This window comes from Mugil cephalus, chromosome 5, assembly GCF_022458985.1.
Source record: "Mugil cephalus isolate CIBA_MC_2020 chromosome 5, CIBA_Mcephalus_1.1, whole genome shotgun sequence".
In the NCBI taxonomy this organism is placed as follows: domain Eukaryota; kingdom Metazoa; phylum Chordata; class Actinopteri; order Mugiliformes; family Mugilidae; genus Mugil; species Mugil cephalus.
In genome coordinates, this window is record NC_061774.1 from 13,724,855 (window position 1) to 13,730,429 (window position 5,575).

Sequence of the window (5,575 nt, forward strand, 5' to 3'; positions counted from 1 at the left end):
CTGCATGTTTCTGTATTTATTTATTAAGAGATAATTACCTTGTTATCAAAAGTCATCTGTGTGTGTTTCTCTCAGCTCCGGTGTCCTCTGTCCATCTGGTCTCTGAGTGTCTGTCCCATGGAGAGAAGAGGGTGTCCTGCCCCTCTGATGGAGGGGACAGTCCTCAGTACAGCTGGACTCTGGATGGACACTCAGTGACAGACACTGAGCTCCTCTCTGGGAATAATGAGACTAACGTCATCACTCTGAAACAAGACGTCTCAGGACATCTGGTCTGTTCAGTCAGGAATCACATCAGTAGTGTCTCCAGAGGAGAGAGGATCTCTGCCTGTGGTGAGTGACAACATGATGAGAAATAACTTGGTAATTGGCTTTCGTCACTAGGGGGAGGTAGAGCGCTGCACGGACAGTAAGTTGTCCCTAAAAGGCCCCCGGCCTGGTGACGAGACCCACTCGTGGGATATAGGCGATGTGGGGAGTCGGGCTGCTCAGTTGGCAGGCGGGGAGCTACCTAAAGGAGGTTTCTGACGTCCCCTCTTAATACAGGACTGATGAACACGACGAACTCTCTTTCTCAGCTGTCTTTAGTGCCGGCAGCACTGTAAGCTGCGAACAGCACCCACCCGCCACAGTGCCACTGCTCAAAAACAGCGACTGCTTCCCACGTCTTGCCATCTCTCTTTTTTCTTCCCCACTGCCTCTTTTCTTTTCAGCCCCAACCCAGGTGAGTCTCCTCCCCGCACAGGTGGACCGCATCAGCCAGTAATTGCACGTCCCTCTCCCGGAAGTTCCCAGCCCCGCATTACTCCCTCACTACAATGTTATGGGGTGCCGTTTGTAAAGCTGCGCGTGTTAAAATGAGCACGCAATTTTTCCCACATTTAGCTCCGAAACACTTTTTTTTATATATCACATTTAGTAAATGTTAAATCTAAATACTAAATCTAAATGTTAAATTTTGAATATATATCTAGTAATTATAAATGGTAACTGTTAAATATAAATATAAATGTTAAATGTGGCGCTTGGAGAAACTAAATATTTAGCAAACATGCTAATTGACGCTGCCGTTCAGCGGAAGTGAACCACCAAAATAAAAGCTTCATTCTGAGCAGTGTTCTGGTGAGATCGTCACCGCGGCTCTGTCAGAGGTTCCCTCCGTGCTGCCCGTCACTGACCGACTTTGTCTCGGCGATTCCTTCCAGCAGCGGTCCTTCGACTATCGTGGAGCTAAAGCTATCTATCTATCTAGCTAAAACTAGCAGCAGATGTAGCCGACGCTTTGCTAGATTAGTTAGCGATCAACGTGCTTCGTGAAAAGCGCATTTGTTTTGATTCTGCAGCGCCGTGCTGTCTGCTGGACATTTGCAATCCACATCATCTTAAAGCTAATGCTACTATATCTGGACAGAAATGTCTCCTCAGGGCTTCACCAGCTCTGAACAAGGCCAAACTATTTAAAAACATGTAAGAGTTCACTCTCGTTTATATATTGTTAAACTTACTGTGTTGGCGTTTTATTTATTTTATTTTATTTTATTAACTTTACCAGGATAAACAAGGTTGCATCAACAACAAATTTGACCATCCCAATATTGAAGAAGTGATCTGGGCTTCAAAGACTGTGGTTCATCTTCTAAGACCATGACTGTGGAGGATGAACTCAGCAGGTGCATCATCCAGGAGAAGGACAGATATAGTTAAACGAGAATATTGTGTCCAAATTTAATGTGTCTATTGATGCCTTCAGAGAACTTCATGAGCGATGATTGTGTTATTATGTGCACAACCAAAGGAACTGCAGCCTTGGTTACACACCTACTTTTTATGAACTGAAACCCAATGAGTATTCTGGAAATAAAGCATGTTCTGTCACCTGATATCTAAAGTTGGTGTCTGATTATTTTCACACATTAAAAATGACTATGCCAAATAATAGCATCACTATAATAATCATCAGATATAGGAACTGCATGTCATAGAAATATAGAGCATATTACTAGATGACTGTGTCAACAACATATAGTGTAATTGATGGATTTTGTATTAGAAATGTGGTGACGAAGCAGCAGTTTTCTGTACTTGGAACTGGTAACAGGTAGGTACAGGAATGGGTAAGATGTCAGTAAGTAATCACACAATTATATTCTTGTGTTTGAGATATAAACATGACGATTAACTTCATGAATGATAAAGATAGCATTTAATAGATCAGTTCATGATTATCTTATTGAAATATTATAATTTACACTTCACAAGCAGTCTTCAGTTTAGAAGGTTGCACATCCTCCATTTGGCAGGTGGAAGATGTAGCTAAATCTTGTTGTGCATCCATTTGGTGTGCCTGAAAGATAAAAAATTAATAATAAACACATCATTTTTCAGAGCTACCAAACCTGGAAATTAATGAAAATGCACGAACACATTCACATTACAAGAGATACCTCCCCATGCCTGAAAAGTTAGGAATGAAAGGTCGACAATAAGAACACATTCCCAAGAAGGAAAGATTTGTTTCTTTGTGATGGGTTTAGGAGTGGCAACAATGGCCTCAACGTGTTCGGGAGACAACGTTTTTCTGCTGGGGTGTCAGAAGGTGACCCAAGAAAAACACTTCCTGGTTGAAGTTTGCACAAGGAGGCTTTATGGCCTTCTGCAGCGAGATGGCAGAGACGTTTCACTGTGTTGTTTTCACACTGTTGTTTGGAAGGAGCGACTATCAACAAGTCATCTACATATTATAACAGCGCCGTCCCTGGAGTGAGTGTCAGAGAAAAGAAACTCTGAGCTAGAGCCTCGCAGAAGATGGTGGGGCTGCATGTCAACCCTTAACAGAGTCGAGTCCAAGTGTACTTCTTCCCTTTGAACTGGCAGGAAAAATAGGTGTTTGAACAGGTGAGTCATTACACGGAACGATGACTCCGGCCGACAGTAGGGACTTGAAAACAGGTGTGATCCCCTCTATAACCTAGTTTCTAAGCGGATATTGATGTTGTTTTGGTCTGTAGCCTGATTTCGGTACAATCTTTAATGAGGCCTACCATGTTTACTGGTAGACCACAAAGTAGCAGGAACTTGCATTGTGGGAGGGCTCGCCACAAGCTGCACAGAGCCGAGGCAATGACATTTGACCAACTAAGGAAGTCTGTATGTGTTAGTTGATTTAGAATAGAGGAGCTGTGGTCTGGTGGGGGAAGGAGAGTAGTCACGTGCCTTTGTGGCTTTCTTCATGAACTCGCCCACATTTGCCTACTTCCAGCCTGCGGTAGGTTTGGTTAGAGAAACATGAGGTACAGAGCCAGAGACAAGATAGAATTTCTGCTGTGTGTCTGTGAGTGTGACAGAGTAAGCACAATCATCATCAAAATACAAATCTATCAGGGTCAGACAATCATTCAGTTCTCTGTAAAAGCTCGCTTCAAAGTCAGAGTCTGGTCCACGTGACACAAAAGCTCTGCAGTGGAGACTTTCAGGTTTCATTTTGTCTGAGGAGGAATTTAGGAATGGTGCAGCTGTCTCTACTAGAGAAATGGATGTATTACAGAATGTGTGGCACCTGAGTCCACCAAAAAGGTGATATTTTCCCCTTGAACATTACACACAATAGTTGGCATTTTCTTATAAGCATCATTATTTAAGGTTACATAAGTTCTCTCGGGGGTGAGGAGGCTCTGTTCTAACTAAGAGATTTTTCCCTGAACTAAAGGAAGCTGTGTATCAGTTGCAAGCGGCTCTTCTTTGTGGTGAGCGTTGTGTGTTGTGTGTATGTGTGTCAGTGTCAGACCAGATCTCAGTCAGAGTGAAGAGACTGGAGCTGTCACTTTTGCCGGTTTCCTAAGTTCGGGCAATCTCTGGTCCAGTGTACGTCCTGTCCACATCTGTAGCATCAGTCACTTGGCCAGTCATCTCTTTCTCTGCCTCTTCCTCGTCCCCTGCCATGGCCACGCCCTTGATAGTCTCCTTTTCCCCCCAAACGTGAACAGATGCCCTGTGAATTGTGCCATTGTGAGGTTTGCATTGTATGTGGTTGAACGTCCAACTCATCTTGCATTCTGTGGAGCTCTGACAGGATGGGATAATGTCCCGATGTGGGTGTAGGTGTGTGTATTGGCGGTTTATCTTTCCCTTTCACTTCAATTCTCTGCCTGATTTCACATTCATCCATCCACAACTTCCACACATCCATTTCATTCTCAAACTCTTGTAGTTTCCTTCCATTCACTCTGCTTTTGCTTTTCATCTATATCTTTCTGTGTACTCGCAATTTTCTCAACTTATTCTCGCTCAGGCTGCCTTCACTTGGGAAACCACGTTCATTACTCCACTTAGACATACATTGCACAGATTTGTTACCATATTTCTTTTTCATTGGTTGGCATATAGGAAACTGACAGTTTTCATCTGGAGATCGACCTCTGCTGCTGTGGACCCCATTTTTCCAACCGGACTTTAAGGCGAACTCGATCTGTGGATGTTTTGACATGAAATAAAAGTTCTTTCTTACCAGTCAGGGTTCTTTTTGTTCAGATACTGAGGTGACAGCCGTCTCCGATGTCCGGTCCACTCCACACATCTTTTCCATGAACTTTCCACCTCTTGAGTCTTACTTCTTCTTAGACAGGAGGTGAGAAGATCAAGAGGAAGTGTAACTGAAGTCAAATTAGACAACTAAAGGTCTTCAGTCTGCACATAGAAGATACAACGTAACATCACACTTATTATGAACTTTCTATGAACTTCTGCTGAACTTATTTCAGCTTGTTATGATCTCACGTAGGCTAAAAGGTCACTTCACTTAAGCAAATACAGACAGAGAGAGAAGTAAGAATAAAATGTAATCACATAGCGCTGATGCCTCCCAGTGAGAAAGTCAGAGTTCGTGTCCAGCTCAGGCCCTTCTGGATGGAGTTTGCAAGTTCCTGGGTCCACGTGGGTTTTCACCAGGTACTCTGGCTCCTCCCTCCAAATGTTCATGCTCGTTAGGCTAATCTGTGACCCTAAATTGACATTGCAAATGGTTGTTTGTCTCTGTGATAGGCTGATGCCCTGTCCAGGGTGTACCACGCCTCTCACCCGATGCCAGCTGGGATAGGCTCCAACAACCCCTGTGATCCTAGTGAGGATTAAGTATGGAAAATGAGATGAGATGAGATATTCTTGATGTAATGTTACCGACCAGCAGACCCTGAGTTGTCATCCTCTTATCTGAAGCTGATGACTGACAACATGTGAATGTGTGTAACGTTAAACATGTACTGTTTCTTTGTTTCTGGGTAATGTAAAGGAGCTTCTCTCAAAGATAAACAGGGAGGAACAAATAGCTGCAGACTATTGGTGCTAACAGTCTCTTATTTCACACATGCAGATAAATATATTTACTGAATACAGTTTGACGTTATCTCTTGTGTTGTGTTACTCAAATAATGACCCATCAATCTATTATCTATATCATCCAAGTCTACTATGAAGGAAATGCTTCAAAGACCAAATACAGAGGGTTCACAAGATGACAACTATTCATAAACCTCAAGAATGGAAAGACCAGATCAGCCTTTGCCATAAAAACATCCAAAAT

General features: G+C 43.0%; 2 long non-coding RNA genes across 2 annotated transcripts; one reads left to right on the forward strand and one right to left on the reverse strand.

Annotated features, from left to right (window-relative positions):
• The first annotated feature begins 269 nt into the window (after nt 1–269).
• Nucleotides 270–1,880, forward strand: LOC125007996. Its single transcript, XR_007112824.1, has 2 exons — nt 270–333; nt 1,553–1,880. It is a non-coding gene; the product is annotated as an uncharacterized LOC125007996 (long non-coding RNA).
• A 314-nt stretch (nt 1,881–2,194) lies between these two features.
• On the reverse strand, nt 2,195–5,074 carry LOC125008001. The gene is made up of 3 exons (XR_007112831.1): nt 4,843–5,074; nt 4,505–4,683; nt 2,195–2,344 (listed from the first exon to the last, which is right to left on the reverse strand). It is a non-coding gene; the product is annotated as an uncharacterized LOC125008001 (long non-coding RNA).
• Nucleotides 5,075–5,575: the final 501 nt, after the last annotated feature.